We start from the raw sequence: 14,889 nt of genomic DNA on the forward strand, positions 1-14,889 counted from the left end.
GACTTCTCCATCCAGGAAGAGGCTCCATTCTTTCTCTTGCACCATTCACAGATTCCCATTAAAGTGGAGGGCCGGTTATAAAAAAAAAAAAAAAAAGTCAGCAGCTGCAAACACTGCAGCTGCTGACTTAATAAACACACTCACCTGTCCAGGGCGCCCGCGATGTCGGCCGCCCGAGGCCGACCCGTCCCTCGGCTCTCGGGTCCCGGCGCCGCCATCCCTTGTAAGGGAAACAGGCAGTGGAGCCTTATGGCTTCACTGCCCGTTTCCTACTGCGCATGCGCGAGTCCCGCAGCTACTGCGCATGCGCGAGTCCCGCAGCGCTTTCTGAATGGGACGCGCTGTGTTCTGGAACACACAGTTCCCAGAACACAGCGCGACTCATTACCCAGAAGACGCCGCGACGAAGACAGAAGACAGAAGATCTCCGCGGAGGAGGAAGAGGAAGATTAGGAGAAAGTGCCTAGCAACAGGCATTTCTGGTAAGTAAAAAAAAAAATTTTTTTCATTTTTTTTTTTTTTTAGATTTTTTTGTAATTTTTAACATTTTTTTGTTTTTCAGGGTGGCCCTCCCCTTTAAGAAGTACAAAAAAATCTATTTTACGGCATGTGATAAATGCGGCGAAATCCTGCATCCCTCTCTATTGGAAAAAATGTTCCCCCCCTTTCATTACCCACTGGCTTAGGAAAATAGAGGACATTAAAAAAAATGGAGGACTTGATCCTCACATCACAAGGTATACAAGAATTTTTTAAACAAACCTGAGACATCTGGAATACCTTTATATTCTCGCTGGAAGGATGTCGCCTGCTATCGCCTTAGTGCTCTGAGCTTTCCTTGACTGGCCCCTTGGACAGTGGCTGCCATCGTGTCTCGTCCCCTCTTCTCCTTTTCTGATCTTTCAACCCTTCTCTTTTCTGCCTTCCTTCTCTCACCCCCTCCACCCCCTCTCTCTTTTGGAAAGAGTGGAAAATTGGGAATGACGGCCCCACACCCCCCTCTGGATGGATTATGCCGGAGGGACCTGGGGGTTTGTGTGACCCTGGATCTTGGTACAGTACTTTATCCGTGCCTCGAATCATTGTGATTGATGGAAGGCAGACTCACAGTTGCGAATATACCTGTATAAAGTATTGTTCAGCTGCTCTTTGCTCTGTATTTCTCTGTTGCATTATGTACTCGGGGGACCGTCTTCCCCTATTTGGAGAAAAAAATATATTTGAAAAACAAAAGAAGCCTACGACACCTGGTATTCCCAGGCGGTTTCCCATCCAGGCATTAACCAGGCCCGACCCTGCTTAGCCTCCAAGATCAGACGAGATGGAACAGATTCAGGGTGATGTGGCCGTAGCCGATATCTTCAGGCACTCTCAACTCTCTTGACAAACACCAAGATGGTCAAAACAAGCGGAAAAAAATAGGTCAATGGCCACAACATAAAAAGAAGCCTACGGCATCTGTAAATCCCAGGCGGTCTCCCATCCAGGTACTAAACTGGTCCCAACCCTGCTTAGCCTCTGAGATCAGATGAGATTGGGCTCTTTTAGGGTGGTGTGGCCGTAGGAGATTTCTTCAGGCACTCTCAACCTTGACTAACGCCAATATGGTCACCTTGGGAAACAAACAAAAAAATCAAGTCAACGCCAACAACATGAGAAGAAGTCTACAGCACCTAGTATTCCCAGGTGGTCTCCCATCCAGGTATTAACAAGGCCCGACCCTGTTTAGTCTCTGAGATCAGACGAGATCTGTTGCTTTCAGGGTTATGTGGCCATAGGCGAGCTCTTCAAGCACTCTCAACCCTCTTGACAAACACCAAGATGGTCACCTTGGTAAACAAACAAAAAAAAAAAACAAGTCAACGCCAACAACATAAAAATAAGCCTTCAGCACCTAGTATTCCCAGGTGGTCTCCAATCCAGGTACTAGCAAGGCCCGACCCTGTTTAGCCTCTGAGATCAGAGGAGATCGGACGCTTTCAGGCTTATGTGCCCATAGGCAATCTCTTTGGGCACTCTCAACCCTCTTGACAAATGCCAAGATGGTCACCTTGGGAAACAAGCGAAAAAAAAACAGGTCAATGTCAACAACATAAAAAGAAGACTACGGCACCTGGTATTCCAAAGCCATCTCCCATCCAGGGACTAACTAGGCCCAACCCTTCTTAGCCTCAGAGATGCGAAGAGATAGGGCTCTTTCAGGGTGATGCTGCTGTAAGCGAACTCTTTGGGCACTCTCAACCCTCTTGACAAATGCCAAGATGGTCACCTTGGAAAACAAGCGAAAAAAAAACAAAACTAATCAAGGCCAACAACATAAAAAGAAGCCTACAATAACTGGTATTCCCAGGTGGTCTCCCATCCAGGTACTAACCAGGCCTGACTCTTCTTAGCCTCCAAGATCAGATGAGATTGGGTGCTTTCAGAGTGCTCGGACTCTTTCCCCATCACTAATGGGACGAGGCAGGGGTGTACTCTGTCTCCCCTAATTTTTATTCTGACACTGGAACCACTTATGTGTCACGTTCGGAATGACCCGAATATTACTGGCATATCCAAACCCTCGGCACACCACAAAATTGCGGCATGCGCTGACGATCTAATTTTTTTCGTCTCCAATCCACACATTTCACTTCCCAATATACTCGCGGCGATACGGCAGCCTATCAAACTATAAAATCAATTGCACCGTCGGCTGTATTGAATATATCGGTCCCGGATGGTGAGGCCAGGAGGCTACGCTCCGCTTTTCCATTCTACTGAGCTGAAAAATCTATACGTTACCTGGGCGTTGACATCGCAGCGGATTTGGCGCAATTGTACCCGCTTAATTTTGTCCCTCTCCTGAATAGACTGAAATCTGATTTGGGAAACTGGCATGCTTTAACACTGACCCGGTTCGGGCGCTGTAATGCATTCAAAATGACGGCCCTCCCGCGGATCTTATACTTGTTCCAGACATTACCGATCCGGTTACCCCCAATTTTTTTCAGACAACTGCAGGTGCTGCTCCGGGACTTTATTTGGGCACGCAAACCGCCCAGAGCCCGTTTGCAATTGCTTGCCAGACCAAAGGACAAGGGGGGTCTGGGTCTCCCAGATCTGAGACAATACAACAGAGCGACTCTGCTAGCGAGAGTCGTTGATTGGCATTGTAATGGCCCACACAAGCAGTGGGTGGAGATGGAGATTGAGGATGGATCCATTCCCCTATTGACCTCCCCGTGGCTCCTGTCCTCCCTACCAAAAGACCTCAGAGATCACCCCGTAGTGGGAGCTACGTTGGCTGTTGTGCGGAGGTTGTTCCGCTGCACACACATTGCTCCCCTGCCGTCACCAATGACTCCGGTTATAGGTAATCCAGACTTCCCACCGGGATTTACCAACAATAAACTGCGACAGTTGACAGTGGTGGGGAAACAGCGTCTGGGAGAGGTGTGGCCCTCGGGAGGGCTCCCGACCACGCAAACTGTCGCCGAGCTTTCTGACCCTCCGCTTGAATTGTTTAATGCTTATCAACTTCGTCACTTTCTTCTGGCCATACAAAGGGCCCCCTACACTCCTAGAGACCTGACGCCCTATGAGTCATCTGTCACAAAAAGGAACCTGTGCGACACACCCTCTCCCTCCTGTACAACATATTAAGTAGTCAGGAGGAAGAGTCGACCCCACCATTTATCCACAAATGGGAGATTGCATTTGGCAACACATTTACCCCACAACAGATAGGGAAGATCCTGACATTAGTACATAAAGCTTCCATCGCAAACCAATATCAAGAATCAGGATACAAGATAGTCTCACGCTGGTATAGAGTCCCATACCTTCTGAATAAAATGAATAGATCGATCCCGGATGTTTGTTGGAGGTGCAATTCAGATACGGGGACCATGGGACACATTTTCTGGGCATGCCCGGCCTTGAGGAACTTTTGGGTGGAGGTGACCGGGACGATAAAAACTCTCAGAAATGTAGATATCGCAGACAACCCAGCAGCGTGCCTTCTACACTTGACCGAACAGCCTGTTCGAAAATACAAAAAAACCCTCACGATGCAACTCCTGAACGCCGCCCGGGTCTGCATTCCCACACTGTGGAGGCAGCCTCAGCCCCCATCCAAGGTGCTGTGGTATTCCAAAGTCAATCATATTCTCCGGATGGAAGAATTGACCGCCACCCTTCACAACACTGAAGAGGCATTTAGTGTTACATGGAGGCCCTGGAGGTGTTTTACTGGTACTTGAGACTACATTCGGGAGGTGAGCAGCGCCCCTGTCCCAGAAAACGACTGAACATTTAACGTTTACCTACGTAGGCCATGTCTGCCCTGGGTGGCATCCCCCCCCCCCCCCCTCCCTTTTTGTCTTTATTTTTCAATTTTTCCCCGCGGCCACCCCCCCCCTCCTCTCTCTCCGTCTTTGCACTCTCTTCTTCCCCCGTCCTCCCTTTTGACTATGCCTTGTCTCCTTACTAGCCTTTGGGACCCAGAAGAACCCCAGGGTTCTGGACACGACCGGCTCATATTTTACTCTGGTTCACGTAGGTCATGATAAGCTGGCTCGCTGTGGTCCCAGTTGTTCTCCATGATTACATTTGTCCGAACGGAGCTGCATTAGTTATACTGTACTACATGTTGGAGGTGGGGTTTCTCTCTTTTCTGCATGAAACTCTAGGACTCCCCTCTGAGAACCCAGAGTTATTTGGCTGCCTATTTTTTGTTACCATGTAATTGTGACCCTGGGTCATGCTGTATGGTTGACTGTTACATTTATGTTGTTCTACTTATACTTAGTAAAAGAATAAAACGAAAAATAAAAAATAAGTCAATGCCAACAACTTAAAAAAAAAAGCCTATGGCATCGAGAAATCCCAGGCGGTCTCCCATCCAGGTACTAACCAGGTCCCAAACCTGCTTAGCCTCTGAGATCAAATGAGATTTGGCTCTTTCAGGGTGATGCAGCCATAGTAGATTTTTTCAGGCACGCTCAACCCTCTTGACAAACGCCAAGATGGTCACCTTGGGAAACAAACAAAAAAAACAAGTCAATGCCAACAACATAAAAAGAAGCCTACCGCACCTAGTATTTCCATGCGGTCTCCCATCCAGGTATTAACAAGGCGCGTCCCTTTCTAGCCTCTGAGATCAGCGGAGATTGGGCGCTTTCAGGGTGATGTGTCCATAGGCAATCTCTTTGGGCACTCTCATCCCTCTTGAAAAATGCCAAAACCCTGGGAAACAAGCGAAAAAAAACAGGTCAACGCCAACAACATAAAAAGAAGAATACGGCACCTGGTATTCCAAGGCCGTCTCCCATTCAAGTACTAACTAGGCCCAACCCTTCTTAGCCTCTGAGATCAGAAGAGATAGGGTGCTTTCAGGGTGATGTGGCTGTAAGCGATCTCTTTAGGCACTCTCAACCCTCTTGACAAATGCCAAGATGATCACTTTGGGAAACAAGCGAAAAAAACAGGTCAACACCAACAACATAAAAAGAAGCCTGCGGCATCTGGAAAACCCAGGCGGTCTCCCATCCAGGTACAAACCAGGCCCAACCCTGCTTAGCCTCTGAGACCAAGCGAGATTGGGCGCTTTCAGGTTGTTGTGCTCGTAGGCAATTTCTTTGTGCACTCTCAACCCTCTTGACACATGCCAAGATGGTCACCTTGGGAAACAAGGGAAAATAAAACAGGTCAACGCCGACAACATAATGAGAAGCCTACGGCACCTGGTATTCCCAAGCTGTCTCCCATCCAGGAACTAACCAGGCCCATCGCTGCTTAGCCTTCGAGATCAGATGAGATTGGGCTCTTTCAGGGTGATTTGGCCGTAGGCACTCTCTTTGGGCACTCTGAAGCCTCTTGACAAAGGTCAAGATGGTCACCTTGGGAAACAAGCTAAAAAAAACAGGTCAAAGCCAACAACATAAAAAGAAGCCTACGGCATCCAGTATTCCCAGGCGATCTCCCAATCAAGACACTAACCAGACCAGATCCTTCTATGGCACCTGGTCTTCCCAGGCAGTCTCCCATCCAGGTACTAACTAGGCCTGACGCTGCTTAGCCTCTGAAATCAGACGAGATCGGGTGCTTTCAGGTTGATGTGGCCGTAAGCGTTCTCTTCAAGACACGCCCAACCCTCTTGACAAACGGCAAGATGGTCGCCTTGAGAAACAAGCAAAAAAAACAGGTCAAAGCCAACAACATAAAAAGAAGCCTATGGGCTTACAGTGGACCCTAAAAGATGTCATGGTTCGGACGCTGTAATGTGTTGAAGATGAACGCGTTGCCACGACTTCTGTATCTACTACAAGCCTTACCTATCAAAATACCCCAGACTTTCTTTCATGCGGTTCGCTCAATCTTTATCAAGTTCCTCTGGCGTGGAAAACATATGCGTATTGGTAGGGCAATGCTATTGCGACCGAAATTGCGGGGAGGTATTGGCTTCCCGGACCCTGCTCTATATTACACAGCGACGCACATGACACCGGTGTTGACTGGTGCCGGTGTTCTGGTGCCGGTGTTCTGGTGCCGGTGTTCTGCCATATACTGTCCGGCCATGATATAGTGTCTGCGCCGTACTGCGCATGCGCAGTACGGAGCAGACGAAGCTTCGGAGATTTTCATGCGCGGTGAGTGGAGGTGGTAGCCCCACCATCCAAGTGGACATAGGGTTGTGAATATTAGAGGGCCCCTCGCAGGCGAGCTTCGCTCGCCACGCTTCGGGCTTGGCCTCGCTGCGCATGCGCAGTACACAGCGGACACTATCCGATGGGGGACCATATGTGATAAGACACCGGCATGGGGAACTGAAGCTATGGGTCAAGCTAGAGCAGGAGATGGTGCGGGTTCCACTGGCTGGTCTGCCTTGGGCGGGGAGGCCATTGGAGCCCTGTGTGACTACTCACCCGTTAATTGGCCCCTCGCTCGCCGAGATGGATAGTTTTTTTCACCTTTCCCACCTGACTATCTTCCCTTCTCCTATGACCCCAATTATTGGACATCCTAGATTCCCTCCGGGCCTGTCTGACCAGGCCTTTACCAGGCAAGCCCCGAAAGGGCTTTTGAGAGAAGCCCTATTTCTTGGACCCACGGGCTTGATTCCCATGGGGACCATACTGCTAGAGCAAATACCTGTTGCATTGGATATATATATATATATTGGACCTATATGTTTCAGGGTGGCCTGCATAAAGTGCCAGGCCACCCTGTCAAAGGCCTTCTCCACGTCCGTTGACAACATAAGCAAGGGCCTTCCCTGTACATGCTCCGCATGGATTAAATTGAGGACTCGGGCCGTATTGTCTCTAGCTTCCGACTTATTTTTATTTTTTTGCTTGTTTCCCAAGGTGACCATCTTGGCGTTTGTCAAGAGGGTTGAAAGTGCCTGAAGAGATTGCCTACAGGCACATCACCCTGAAAGCACCCGATCACGTTTGATGTTGGAAGCTAAGAAGAGTCAGGCCTTGTTAGTACCTGGAGGGGAGACCGCCTGGGAATACCAGGTGTCGTAGACTTCTTTTTATGTTGTTGGCGTTGACCTGTTTTTTTCCCGCTTGTTTCCCAAAGTGACCATCTTGGTGTTTGTCAAGAGGGTTGAGAGTGCCTGAAGAGGTTGCCTATGGCCACATCACTCTGAAAGCACCCAATCTCGTCTGATCTTGGAGGCTAAGAAGAGTCGGGCCTGGTTAGTACCTGGATGGGAGACCACCTGGGAATACCATTTATTGTAGGCTTCTTTTTATGTTGTTGGCGTTGATTCGTTTTTTTTTTTTCGCTTGTTTCCGAAGGTGACCATCTTGGCATTTGTCAAGAGGGATGAGAGTGCCCAAAGAGATCGCTTACAGCAGCATCACCCTGAAAGAGCCCTATCTCTTCTCTTCTCTGAGGCTAAGAAGGGTTGGGCCTAGTTAGTACCTGGATGGGAGATGGCGTTGGAATACCAGGTGCCGTATTCTTCTTTTTATGTTGTTGACATTGACCTGTTTTTTTTCGCTTGTATCTCAAGGTGACTATCTTGGCATTTGTCAAGAGGGTTGAGAATGCCCAAAGAGATTGCCTATGGGCACATAACCCTGAAAGCGCCTGATCTCCTCTGATCTCAGAAGCTAAACAGGGTTGGGCCTTGCTAGTACCTGGGTTGGAGACCACCTGGGAATACTAGGTGCTGTAGGCTTCTTTTTATGTTGTTGGCCTTGACCTGTTTTTTTTTTCACTTGTTTTCACCTTGTGACCATCTTGGCGTTTGTCAAGAGGGTTGAGAGTGCCCAAAGAGATCACCTACGGCCCCATCACCCTGAAAGCGCCCAATCTCGTCTGATCTCGGATGATAAACAGTGTCGGGCCTGGTTAGTACCTGGATGGGAGACCGCCTGGGAATACCAGGTGCCATAGGCTTTTTTTTATTTTTATTTAGTAGTATGCGACATACAATGCAAAGGCAACTTCACAGAATGTGTGATACAAATAGTTACAAACAAACGATCATATTGCATGGATATCAGAGCCAATGGTAAGAAGTCCGAGGAGAATAGCACGTGTACAGCTTTGCGGTCATATCAAGATGAGATTAAAGCTCCATCTCGTTGGGATCCTCTACCACTTAAAATATTATTGATACTAGCCCTGCTACCTTCGAAGAGTTTAGATATCCATAGATAGAGGAAGAGTATAGTGTAGTAGTCAAATGGGGTCGGAACATACCATTTTCTTTTCCCTTTTTTGAGTTAAGAAGGGAAATAGTAGAACTGAAAGGAGGGAGAAGGGGAATAAGAAGATTGGGGAAGGAAATGGCAGAAAAGGAAAAGAAGGGGTAAGGGGGTGTCGTGGGTAGAGTGGATAGGATGGGGTCCCCTCCCAGGGAGCAAGAGACGCCCTCGGCTCACCAGCTCATCAGCTGTCCAACGTTTGGAACAGGGATCTCCAATGATCACCATGAGCTTACTATGTCTTGCGGAGGTATTCTTCCGAAAAGCGAAACTGGGTCCAGTAGAACCATCTGTTCCCATGCTCCTCCGTTTTATCCCTCATTGTGGCAGTCAGGTCTTCCATTCGTTCAATATCATTAACCCTTGCGAACCACTGGGTCACCATTGGAGCAGATTGCTCTTTCCACTGACTTGGTATGCAGGCCCTAGCTGCCTTGAGGAGATGTTTAAGTAAGGACTTATGATAACGCTTTCTCGACATAGGAGTTAGATTGAGAAGAACTGCTGCGGGATCATTGGCTAAGGAAATGTCTGTGAACTTGTGGATGAGTCTCAGGACAGGCTGCCCGAATGTTTGTAATTTAGGGCATTCCCAGAAAATGTGGAGAATGGTGCCAGCCTGTTGCCCACAGCGACAGCAGCGGTCAGATTGACCGGGGAATATTTTGGCCAACACCACCGGTGTATGATACCAGCGTGTGATCAGCTTATATGAGATCTCCTGATATTTACTGCAGAGTGACGACTTATGGGCGAAAAAGAGTATTCTGTCCTTCTGTGGTTTGGAGAATGTAGTTTGTAAGTCCCTTTTCCATTTAGCTAGGAAGGGTGGATCCGTGGAGGATTGTGCATCTGTCAGGATTAGGTAGGACCTAGAGAGGGAACCATGAATTGGGCCATCATCCAGGCAAAGTTCCTCGAAGGGGTGGAATTGTCTAGAGAAGAACGAATGGTTAGGTAGTGATCCGAGGAAATGGATTAGCTGTCTAGCTCTCCAGCTATCCAATGCAACAGGTACTTGCTCTAGCAGTATGGTTCCATGAGAATCAAGCCCGTGGGTCCAAGAAATAGGGCTGCTCTCAGAAGCCCTTTCGGGGCTTGCCTGGTAAAGGCCTGGTCAGACAGGCCCGGAGGGAATCTAGGATGTCCAATAATTGGGGTCATAGGAGAAGGGAAGTTAGTCAGGTGGGAAAGGTAAAAAAAACTATCCATCTCGGCGAGCGAGGGGCCAATTAATGGGTGAGTAGTCACACAGGGCTCCAATGGCCTCCCCACCCAAGGCAGACCAGCCAGTGGAACCCGCGCCATCTCCTGCTCTAGCTTGACCCATAGCTTCAGTTCCCCATGCCGGTGTCTTATCACATATGGTCCCCCATCGGATAGTGTCCGCTGTGTACTGCGCATGCGCAGTATACAGCAACACAGATTCCGAAAATTGCGAGCATGAACGGCACCTGCGCACTGAGTACAGGTTCTATCCCCACTATCCAAGTGGACATAGAGTAAGAATATAAAAGAGCCGAGCGCAGCGAAGCCAAGCCCGAAGCGTGGCGAGCGAAGCTCGCCTGCGAGGGGCCCTTTAATATTCACAACCCTATGTCCGCTTGGATGGTGGGGCTACCACCTCCACTCACCGCGCAGGAGCCGTTCAGCTTCGGAGTACACAGCGGACACTATATCATGGCCGGACAGTATATGGCAGAACACCGGCACCAGTCAACCACCGGTGTCATGTGCCTCACTGTGTAATATAGAGCAGGGTCCGGGAAGCCAATACCTCCCCGCAATTTCGGTCGCAATAGCATTGCCCTACCAATACGCATATGTTTTCCGCGCCAGAGGAACTTGATAAAGATTGAGCGAACCGAATGAAAGAAAGTCTGGGGTATTTTGATAGGTAAGGCTTGTAGTAGATACAGAAGTCGTGGCAACGCGTTCATCTTCAACACATTACAGCGTCCGAACCATGACAGAGCTAGTGGGTCCCATCTTTTAAGGCCCGCTGTAAGCCCATAGGCTTCCTTTTATGTTGTTGGCTTTGTCTGTTGTTCTCAAGGCGACCATCTTGGCGTTTGTCAAGAGGGTTAGGCGTGTCTTGAAGAGAACGCTTACGGCCACATCAACCTGAAAGCACCCAATCTCGTCTGATTTCAGAGGCTAAGCAGCGTCAGGCCTGGTTAGTACCTGGATGGGAGACTGCCTGGGAAGACCAGGTGCCATAGAAGGATCTGGTCTGGTTAGTGTCTTGATTGGGAGATCGCCTGAGAATACTGGATGCCGTAGGCTTCTTTTTATGTTGTTGGCTTTGACCTGTTTTTTTTAGCTTGTTTCCCAAGGTGACCATCTTGGCCTTTGTCAAGAGGCTTCAGAGTGCCCAAAGAGAGTGCCTACAGCCAAATCACCCTGAAAGAGCCTAATCTCATCTGATCTCGGAGGCTAAGCAGCGATGGGCCTGGTTAGTACCTGGATGGGAGAAAGCTTGGGAATACCAGGTGCCGTAGGCTTCTCATTATGTTGTCGCGTTGACCTGTTTTTTTTCCCTTGTTTCCCAAGGTGACCATCTTGGCATGTGTCAAGAGGGTTGAGAGTGCACAAAGAAATTGCCTATGGGCACAACACCCTGAAAGCGCCCAATCTCGTTTGGTCTCAGAGGCTAAGCAGCGTTGGGCCTGGTTTGTACCTGGATGGGAGACCGCCTGGGTTTTCCAGATGCCGCAGGCTTCTTTTTATGTTGTTGGTGTTGACCTGTTTTTTTCGCTTGTTTCCCAAAGGGATCATCTTGGCATTTGTCAAGAGGGTTGAGAGTGCCTAAAGAGATCGCTTACAGCCACATCACCCTGAAAGCACCCTATCTCTTCTGATCTCAGAGGCTAAGAAGGGTTGGGCCTAGTTAGTTCTTGAATGGGAGACGGCCTTGGAATACCAGGTGCCGTATTCTTCTTTTTATGTTGTTGGCGTTGACCTGTTTTTTTTCGCTTGTTTCCCAGGGTGACTATCTTGGCATTTTTCAAGAGGGATGAGAGTGCCCAAGGAGATTGCCTATGGGCACATCCCCCTGAAAGCGCCCAATCTCTGCTGATCTCAGAGGCTAGAAAGGGTCGCGCCTTGTTAATACCTGGATGGGAGACCGCCTGGAAATACTAGGTGCGGTAGGCTTCTTTTTATGTTGTTGGTGTTGACTTGTTTTTTTTGTTTGTTTCCTAAGGTGACCATCTTGGCATTTGTCAAGAGGGTTGAGCGTGCCTGAAAAAATCTACTATGGCTGCATCACCCTGAAAGAGCCAAATCTCATTTGATCTCAGAGCAGGGCCGGCGCTACCACTAGGCGAAGTAGGCAGCCGCCTAGGGCGCACTACCACCTAGGGCGCAACTACGGCCTCTGCCCAGTGTGAGCTCCTCTTCTGCTCTCTCGCCCCCGCTGTGGTGTTCCACCGGCGCCACCAATCCCCCATGTTTCCCGCTGAGCGCCCCACCGTACTCATCTCACAGCGCCGCTCCGGGACTCCTTTGCTCCAGCCTGTCCCTCTGGAGCGGCGCTGTGTGTCTGTGTGAGTGCAGCGGAGGGGCGGGGCTCGGCGGAGATGGGAGCTTCGAGAGGTCGGTCAGCTGACCTCCTGCCCGGCGGGGACATCATGGAGCGGGGTTGACGGCGCTGGCCTGGTCCCGGCGGGGATATGATGGAGGCGGAGCGGATGGATGGCGCTGGTGTGGCCCCGGCGGAGCGGGTGGACGGCGCTGGTGTGGCCCCGGCGGAGCGGATGGATGTCGCTGGCGTGGCCCCGGCGGAGCGGGTGGACGGCGCTGGCAGTGTGGAGGAGTCGGAGAGGCCCGGTGGGATGATGGTCGCTGAAGGCAGCATCAAAGAGCAGAGGTAAGGAGGAGGATGGATCCATTGAGCTGTATGGAGGGGGTTTGTGTGTGAGTAATGCAGGAAGTAGGAGTCAGGTAGGTCAGTGTGATGTGTGTCAGTGTCATGCCAGTGTGGTGTGTCTGTGTATGTGTCATGTCAGTGTGATGTGTCTGTGTATGTGTCATGTCAATGTGATGTGTCTGTGTATGTGTCATGTCAGTGTGATGTGTCTGTGTATGTGTCATGTCAGTGTAATGTGTCAGTGTATGTGTCATGTCAGTGTAATGTGTCAGTGTATGTGTCATGCCAGTGTGATGTGTCAGTGTATGTGTCGTGTCAGTGTATGTGTCATGTCAGTGTAATGTGTCAGTGTATGTGTCATGTCAGTGTAATGTGTCTGTGTATGTGTCATGTCAGTGTGATGTGTCTGTGTATGTGTCATGTCAGTGTGATGTGTCTGTGTATGTGTCATGTCATTGTGATGTGTCTGTGTATGTGTCATGCCAGTGTGATGTGTCAGTGTATGTGTCGTGTCAGTGTATGTGTCATGTCAGTGTAATGTGTCAGTGTATGTGTCATGTCAGTGTGATGTGTCAGTGTATGTGTCATGTCAGTGTGATGTGTCTGTGTATGTGTCATGTCAGTGTATGTGTCATGTCAGTGTGATGTGTCTGTGTATGTGTCATGCCAGTGTGATGTGTCTGTGTATGTGTCATGCCAGTGTGATGTGTCAGTGTATGTGTCATGCCACTGTATGTGTCATGCCAGTGTGATGTGTCGTGTCAGTGTATGTGTCGTGTCAGTGTAATGTGTCAGTGTATGTGTCGTGTCAGTGTATGTGTCATGTCAGTGTATGCGTCAGTGTATGCGTCAGTGTATGCGTCAGTGCCATTGTATGTGTCAGGGTATGTGTTTTCAGGGTATGTGTTTTCAGGGTATGTGTTTTCAGGGTATGTGTTTTTAGTGTAGGTGTCAGCGTGATGGTCAGTGTAGGTGTCAGCGTGATGGTCAGTGTAGGTGTCAGCGTGATGGTCAGTGTAGGTGTCAGCGCGATGGTCAGTGTAATTGGCAGTGTAGGTGCCAGGTGGGTTGGTGTAGGTGCCAGGTGGGTCGGTGTAATTATCAGGTGGGTCAGTGTAGGGGTCAGTGTGATGTGAGTAGTGCAGGAAGTAGGAGTCAGGTGGATTAGTTTATGTGTCAGGGGGTCAGTGTAGGGGTCAGATAGGTCATGTGTAGCAAGGGCAGGGTAAGGTGGAGTCATGGGCGCAGCCGGGGGGGGGTGGCAAAATTAGGTTTTCGCCTAGGGTGTCAACGATCCTTGCACCAGCCCTGTCTCAGAGGCTAAGCAGGGTTGGGACCTGGTTAGTACCGGGATGGGAGACCGCCTGGGATTTCTCGATGCCATAGGCTTTTTTTTTAAGTTGTTGGCATTGACTTATTTTTTTTTTTTTGTTTTATTCTTTTATTAAGTATAAGTAGAACAACATAAATATAACAGTCAACCATACAGCATGACCCAGGGTCACAATTACATGGTAACAAAAAATAGGCAGCCAAATAACTCTGGGTTCTCAGAGGGGAGTCCTGGAGTTTCATGCAGAAAAGAGAGAAACCCCACCTCCGACATGTAGTACAGTATAACTAATGCAGCTCCGTTCGGACAAATGTAATCATGGAGAACAACTGGGACCACAGCGAGCCAGCTTATCATGACCTACGTGAACCAGAGTAAAATATGAGCCGGTCGTGTCCAGAACCCTGGGGTTCTTCTGGGTCCCAAAGGCTAGTAAGGAGACAAGGCATAGTCAAAAGGGAGGACGGAGGAAGAAGAGAGTGCAAAGACGAGAGAGAAGAGGGGGGGGGATGGCGGCGGGGAAAAAAAGAAAAATAAAGACAAAAAGGGAAGGGGGGGAATGCCACCCAGGGCAGACTTGGCCTACGTAGGTAAACGTTAGATGTTCAGTCGTTTTCTGGGACAGGGGCGCTGCTCACCTCCCAAATGTAGTCTCAAGTACCAGTAAAATACCTCCAGGGCCTCCATGTAACACTAAATGCCTCTTCAGTGTTGTGAAGGGTGGCGGTCAATTCTTCCATCCGGAGAATATGATTGACTTTGGAATACCACAGCACCTTGGATGGGGGCTGAGGCTGCCTCCACAGTGTGGGAATGCAGGCCCGGGCGGCGTTCAGGAGTTGCATCGTGAGGGTTTTTTTGTATTTTCGAACAGGCTGTTTTTATTGTCCCGGTCACCTCCACCCAAAAGTTCCTCAAGGCCGGGCATGCCCAGAAAATGTGTCCCATGGTCCCCGTATCTGAATTGCACCTCCAAC

At 49.4% G+C, this 14,889-nt stretch overlaps 8 pseudogenes; 4 read left to right on the forward strand and 4 right to left on the reverse strand.

Moving 5' to 3' along the window:
• Positions 1–1,235: 1,235 nt before the first annotated feature.
• LOC143957639 (5S ribosomal RNA) lies at positions 1,236–1,354 on the reverse strand (annotated as a pseudogene).
• Positions 1,355–1,446: 92 nt separating this feature from the next.
• LOC143957506 (5S ribosomal RNA) lies at positions 1,447–1,566 on the reverse strand (annotated as a pseudogene).
• A 95-nt stretch (positions 1,567–1,661) lies between these two features.
• LOC143957557 (5S ribosomal RNA) lies at positions 1,662–1,780 on the reverse strand (annotated as a pseudogene).
• Positions 1,781–5,714: 3,934 nt separating this feature from the next.
• Positions 5,715–5,833, reverse strand: LOC143957427 (5S ribosomal RNA; annotated as a pseudogene).
• Positions 5,834–7,617: 1,784 nt separating this feature from the next.
• On the forward strand, positions 7,618–7,736 carry LOC143957273 (5S ribosomal RNA; annotated as a pseudogene).
• Positions 7,737–8,057: 321 nt separating this feature from the next.
• Positions 8,058–8,176, forward strand: LOC143957306 (5S ribosomal RNA; annotated as a pseudogene).
• Positions 8,177–8,278: 102 nt separating this feature from the next.
• Positions 8,279–8,397, forward strand: LOC143957274 (5S ribosomal RNA; annotated as a pseudogene).
• A 2,696-nt stretch (positions 8,398–11,093) lies between these two features.
• On the forward strand, positions 11,094–11,212 carry LOC143957613 (5S ribosomal RNA; annotated as a pseudogene).
• Positions 11,213–14,889: the final 3,677 nt, after the last annotated feature.

This window comes from Lithobates pipiens, unplaced genomic scaffold (genome assembly GCF_037356315.1).
Source record: "Lithobates pipiens isolate NorthernLeopardFrog02 unplaced genomic scaffold, aLitPip1_a1.2 Scaffold_52, whole genome shotgun sequence".
NCBI lineage: Eukaryota > Metazoa > Chordata > Amphibia > Anura > Ranidae > Lithobates > Lithobates pipiens.